The following is a 5,617-nucleotide window of genomic DNA, read 5'->3' as shown; positions in this document are numbered from 1 at the left end:
ATCCCGGGACTCCAGGATCATGACCTGAGCCGAAGGCAGTCGCTTAACCAACTGAGCCACCCAGGCGCCCCTCTTTTTCTGATTTTTTTTTAAATTATGGCAGAATACACATAACGTACAATTTGCTGTCTTTACCATTTTTGAGTGTACAGTTTACCAGTAGTAAGTACATTCCCATTGCTGTGTGACCATCACCTCCAGAACTTTTTTCATCTTGTAAAACCAATACTCTGTACCCATTAAGTAGTAATTCCTTATTATCCCTCTTCCCGGCCCCTGGCCACCACTGTTCTACTTTCGTCTCTATGAATTTGACTACTGAGGTGCCTCATAAAAGTGGAATCATTTGTCTTTTTACAACTGGCATATTTCACTTAGAATAATGGTCCTTGAGGTTCATCCTTGTGGTAGCATGTGCCAGAATGTCTTTCCCTTTTGAGGCTAAATAATATTCCATTATATGTACATACAGCAGCTTGCTGATCCATTTTTTGGTAACGGACACTTGTTCTTTCCACCTTGTGTCTGTTGGGAGTAGTGCTGCTATGAATATGTGTGTACAGATACGTCTTTGAGACCTGACTTTCAGTTCTTTTGGGTTATCTATGCAGGACTGGAATTGCTGAATGCTATAATAACTTCTCCACGGTGGCTGTGCCCTTTTACAGTCCCGAGAACAGCACCCAAGGGCTCCAGTTTCTCCACATACTCACCAGCATTTGTTTTCTCTTTTTTTGATGGTAGCCATCCCACTGGCTGGTGGCCATGTTCTGTTGGCTGCTTGGTGTATCTTTGGAGAAATATCTACTCAAGTCCTTTGTCCATTTTGAATTGGGGTTTGTTGTTTTTTAATTGTTGAGTTTTAGTTAGAAGTTCTCTGTATATTTTGAATATTAATCCCTGTCTTTTGATGCATAAAATTTTTTAATTTTCATGAAGTCCAGTTTATCTGTTGTTTTGTTGCCAGTGATCTTGGTGTCATATCCAAGAAATCAGTGACAAATCCAGTGTTGTGAAGCTTCTGCCCTATGTTTTCTTCTAAGAGTTTTATAATTTAACTCACACATGCAGGTCTCTGGTCCATTTTGAGTTAATTTTTGTATGGCATTAGGTGATGCTCCAATCTCATTCCTTTGCATGTGGATATCCAGTTTCCACGGCACCATTTGTTGAAAAGACTGCCCTCTCTCCATTAACTGACGATTTTATATCCTACTACTTTGCTAAATGTATTAGTCTTAGCAGGATGTTTTGGGGGGAATCATTAGGATTTTCCACATATCAGATCTTTCATCATCTATGAATAGAGACTATTTTACTTCTTTCCAGTGTGGAGGCCTTTTATTTTCTTGTCTCATTGCTCTGGCTGGAACTTCTAGTACCAAATTGAATAGAAGTGGGGAATGTCAGCATCCTTGCCTTGTTCTTGATCTTCCAAGAACACTTTCAGTCTTTTACCATTGAGCATAATGTTCATCATAGGCTCCCCATATGTAGATTTTGGTATGTTGAGGCAGTTTCCTTCTATTCCTAGTTTGTTGAGTAATTTTATTATCAAAGGGTGTTGAATTTTGTCATCATCAATTGAAATGATCATGTGGTTTTTTTCCCCTTCATTCTGTTAATGTGATGTATTATATTGATTAGATTTTCATATGTTAAGCTATCAGGGAATTTCAGGAACAAATCCCACTTGGCCATGGTGTATACTCTTTTTAATATGCTATTGAATTCAGTTTGCTAGTCGTCTTGACGGTTTTTATATCAGTGTTCATAACAGATATTGACTCGTAGCATCTGGCTTTGGTATCAGGACAATGCTGACCTTACAGCGTGAGTTTGGAAGTGCTCCTTAATCTTCGATTTCATGGAAGAGTTTGCAGAGGGTTGGTGTTAGTTTGCTAAATGTTTGGTAGAATTTATTAGGGAAGCCATCTGGTCTAGGGCTTTTCTTTATAAGAAGTTTTTTGTTGTGTTTTTGTTTCTGTTTTACTGCTGTCAGTGAAAGGAAAACTTGTATCGAGGCCCCAGGGCCTCGGGGCTCTGGCAGGAGGTGGCCCTGCAGACAAAAGAAGAGCCGGTGGAGGGGCCTTATTTGATCTTCTTGGGGCACAGGTTGTTGGTGTGGCGCACTTCCTGCGGCAGGTGACCGCGGGGGTGCAGGCGAGTAGAACACTTGCAGCGCATCATCTTGTCACGGTTGTATTTCTGGGCCAGCTGGCAGAGGGAAGGCTCGATGATGCCACCCTGCAGGTGAAGCCCCAAGTACAGGGTGGCCTCCTTCTGGATATTGTAGTCTGAGACAGTGCGGCCATCCTCCAGCTGTTTGCCCTGGTTGGGCGGGATGCCGTCCTTGTCATGGATTTTGGCTTTAACATTCTCAGTGGTGTCACGGCTCGACCTCGAGAATGTTGGTCTTGCTGTCAGGGTCTTCACAGAGATCTGCATCTCTGTGTCTGCCGCAGGACCGCTGCTGCCTATGAGATTTTTGGTTACTGATTCAGTCTTCTTACTAATTATAGGTCTGTTTGCCTTTTCTCTTTCTTCATGATTCGGTCTTGGTAGGTTTGATGTTTCTAGGAATGTGTCCGTTTCATCTGGGCTATCTAATTTGTTGGTGCACATTTATTCATAGTGTTCTCTTATAATATTTTTTATTTCTTTTTTTATTTTTTTTAAAGATTTTATTTATTTATTTGAGAGAGAGAAAGAGAAAACAAGCAGAGAGGAGAGGTAGAGGGAGTTGAAACAGACTTCCCGCTGAGCAGGGAGCCCAACGCAGGACTTGATCCCAGGACCCTGAGATCATGACCTGAGCCGAAGGCAGATGCTTAACGACTGAGCCACACAGGCGCCACTAATCTTTTTTATTTCTGTAGAGTTTAGTAGTAATGTCCCACGTTAGTGTCTGGTTTTACTAATTTGAGTCTTCTTTTTTCTTAGGTAACTGAGCTAAAGTTGTGTTGATTTTGTTTATCTTTTCCAGGAACCAGCATTTGGTTTCATTGATTTTCTCAAGTTGTTTCTCTATTTTCTTTATCTCTGTCCTAATCTTTATTATTTCCTTCCTTCTGGGTTTAATTTATTCTCTTTCTACTTCCTTAAGATGTAAAGTTAGGTGATTGCTATGGGCTCTTCCTTCTGTTTTAATCTAAGCATTTGTGGCTACACATTTCCTTCTTTGTGCTGTGTGTGCTGCATCCTGTAAGTTTGGGTAAGTTATGTTTTCGTTTTCATTTGTCTCAAGATCTCTTCTAATTTTCCTTGTGATTTCTTCTTTGACCCATTGGCTGTTTACTAGTGTGGTGTTCAGTTTCCACAAATTCGTGAATTTTTCAGTTTTCTTTCCTTTACTGACTTTTCACTTCATCCACTTGTGGTCAGAGAAGACACTTTGTATGGGATCTGTCTTTGTAAATCTATTGAGACTTAATTTGTGGCCTAACACACAGCCTGTTCTGGAGCATGGACTGTGTGCTCTTGAGAAGAATGTGTATTCTGTTGTTGGGTAGGGTGTTCTGGATGTGTCTGTTAGATCTAGTTGGTTCGTTGTGGTGTGCAAGTCTTTGATTTCCTTGTCTTCTTTCTGGTTGCTCTCTCCATTATTAAGAACAGAGTCTTGGGGCGCCTGGGTGGCTCAGTCGTTAAGCGTCTGCCTTCGGATCAGGTCATGATCCCGGGGTCCTGGGATTGAGCCCCGCATCGGGTTCCCTGCTTGGCGGGAGGCCTGCTTCTCCCTCTCCCACTCCCCCTGCTTGTGTTCCCTCTCTCGCTGTGTCTTTCTCTGTCAAATAAATAAAATCTTAAAAAAAAAAAAAAAAGAACGGAGTCTTGAAGTTTCCACCTGTTACTGTAAAACTGTTTCTCCTTTCAATTCTGTCAGCGTTTTCTTCTTATATTCCGCTGGCCTGTTACTATATACTTAAATGTCTGTACTTGGTCTGTCTTCTTGTTGTATTGACCTGTTATGAATATATAAGGACTTTCTTGGTCCCTTATAAACTTTTTTGATTTAAGGTCTATTTTGCCCAATATCATTGCACAACCACCGCTGCACAGTTGATTACGGTTCGCATGGGGTGTCTTTCCAGCCTTTTGCTTTCAACCTCGTTGTGTCTTCCCTAAAGTGAGTCTTACAGACAGCATAGAGTGGGACCATGTTTTCCTCACCCATCCTGCCGATCTCTGCCTTGTGACTGGAGAGTCTCACCGTCTCCATTGGAAGTAACTACTGGGGAGGAGAGACCTTTGTCATTTGGGCATATGTTTTCTGTATGCTGTAGAGCTGTTTCTATCCCTCATTTTTCTGCATTACTGCCTTTTGTGTTTGCTTTGTGTACTGAAACGTTTCTGTTCCCTTCTCATTTCTGTGTATATTCTGTAGCTGTTTTCTTAGTGGTTGCTGTGGGGATTACATCTGACGTCCTAATGTTATAACAGTCTATAATTTGAATTTCTGCCAGCTTATGGAGCAAGTGAACTCTAGCCTTTTCATTTGTAAAATAGGAGAACCTGTGCTGCCTCCCTCAAAGGATCTTTGTGTGGCTCAAATATGGCAGTCCGTAAAAGCTCCCTGTGAACTACTGAACATGTACACGTCATTAACTCTCTTACCATCTTTTCCTTGGGCTTGCACTTATGTTCTGGACGTTGCTAGTGGATACTTCCATGTTGTTTTTGTTTTTTCAATTAATTAACATATATTATTAGTTTTGGGGGTAGAAGTCAGTGATTCATAGTTGCTTGTAACACCCAGTGCTCATTACATCACGTGCCCTCCTTAATGCCCATCACCCAGTTACCCCATTCCTCTACCCTGCTCTCCTCCAGCAGCCCTCAGTTTGTTTCCTGTGATTAAGAGTCTCTTATGGTTTGTCTCCCTCTCTGGTTTCGTCTTGTTTCATTTTTCCCTCCCTTCCCCTATGATCCTCTGTTTTGTTTCTTAAATTCCACATATCAGGGGCACCTGGGTGGCTCAGTTGGTTAAGCGACTGCCTTCGGCTCAGGTCATGATCCTGGAGTCCCTGGATCGAGTCCCGCATTGGGCTCCCTGCTCAGCAGGGAATCTGCTTCTCCCTCTGACCTCCCCCCCACTCATGTGCTCTCTCTCTCAAATAAATAAAATCTTTAAAAAAAAAAAAAATTCCACATATTGAGATCATAGGATACTTGTCTTTCTGTGATTGACTTATTTCACTCAGCATAATACCCTCTAGTTCCATCCACGTCGTTGCAAATGGCCAGATTTCATTTTTTGTTTTGATGGCTAGCAAGTATTCCATCGTGTATATATATGTATACCACATCTTCTTTATCCGTCTACTTCAGTGGTTTTGATCGCAAATAAGTACAACAGTGTTTAGCAACTCCTTTTTAACCAGCCTTTCACAGAAATAGAACTGTCCTGTCTTCTGGAACATTTTTTTCTTAACAACTCTTTGATTCAGCAAGTATGGGTTAGGAAGCTGCTCTTTTTGCTGTACCCCTAAGGCATGTGGGAAAAGCAAAACTTTGTCCTGCCCTGGGGTGGGACAGGACTGACGCAAGCCTGCACAGTCCCCCAGGAGTGACCAGCCTAGCTGACCCAGTGACTGGGTCGCGGGCCCACAGGAGCAGG

At 42.1% G+C, this 5,617-nt stretch overlaps 1 pseudogene; it reads right to left on the bottom strand.

Moving 5' to 3' along the window:
• Nucleotides 1-2,091: 2,091 nt before the first annotated feature.
• Nucleotides 2,092-2,448, bottom strand: LOC102750242 (ubiquitin-ribosomal protein eL40 fusion protein pseudogene; annotated as a pseudogene).
• Nucleotides 2,449-5,617: the final 3,169 nt, after the last annotated feature.

Source organism: Leptonychotes weddellii, unplaced genomic scaffold (assembly GCF_054177405.1).
Source record: "Leptonychotes weddellii isolate Sample4059 unplaced genomic scaffold, ASM5417740v2 HiC_scaffold_4402, whole genome shotgun sequence".
Taxonomy (NCBI): Eukaryota; Metazoa; Chordata; class Mammalia; order Carnivora; family Phocidae; genus Leptonychotes; species Leptonychotes weddellii.
Note: the sequence above shows the minus strand (reverse complement) of the source record. Positions and strands in the feature narration are given on the sequence as shown.